The sequence below is a fragment of the Gossypium raimondii genome, chromosome 3 (genome assembly GCF_025698545.1).
Source record: "Gossypium raimondii isolate GPD5lz chromosome 3, ASM2569854v1, whole genome shotgun sequence".
Lineage (NCBI taxonomy): Eukaryota > Viridiplantae > Streptophyta > Magnoliopsida > Malvales > Malvaceae > Gossypium > Gossypium raimondii.
The window spans coordinates 35,338,307-35,338,625 of record NC_068567.1 but is presented as its reverse complement, the minus strand read 5'-3'; the positions used below and the strand labels follow the sequence as shown (position 1 = coordinate 35,338,625).

Sequence of the window (319 nt, the reverse complement as noted above, 5' to 3'; positions counted from 1 at the left end):
AAGTTGAGGAATGACATCTCTTCCTTTGCTCAAATTGAGTTAGAGAAATTGTATGATGCATGAGAGAGATTTAAGGATCTTTTGAGAAGGTGCCCTCATCAAGGGTTACCTTTGTAGTTACAACTTTAAAATTTTTACAACGGTTTGAATCCCTCGACTAGACAGATGATTGATGGAATAACTAGTAGAATATTAAATAATGGAACACTAAAGGAAGCCCAGGAGTTTATTGAGGACATGACACTGAATAACTATCAATGGCAAGTCATGAGAACAAAACCAATTAAAACAACCGATGTTTTTAATATGGATGTAGTTG

The 319-nt window shown here is 34.8% G+C and overlaps 1 non-coding gene across 1 annotated transcript; it reads right to left on the bottom strand.

Moving 5' to 3' along the window:
* LOC128040153 (small nucleolar RNA R71) lies at positions 1–107 on the bottom strand. The gene has a single exon (XR_008194813.1). It is a non-coding gene; the product is annotated as a small nucleolar RNA R71 (small nucleolar RNA).
* Between the last annotated feature and the right edge of the window lie 212 nt (positions 108–319).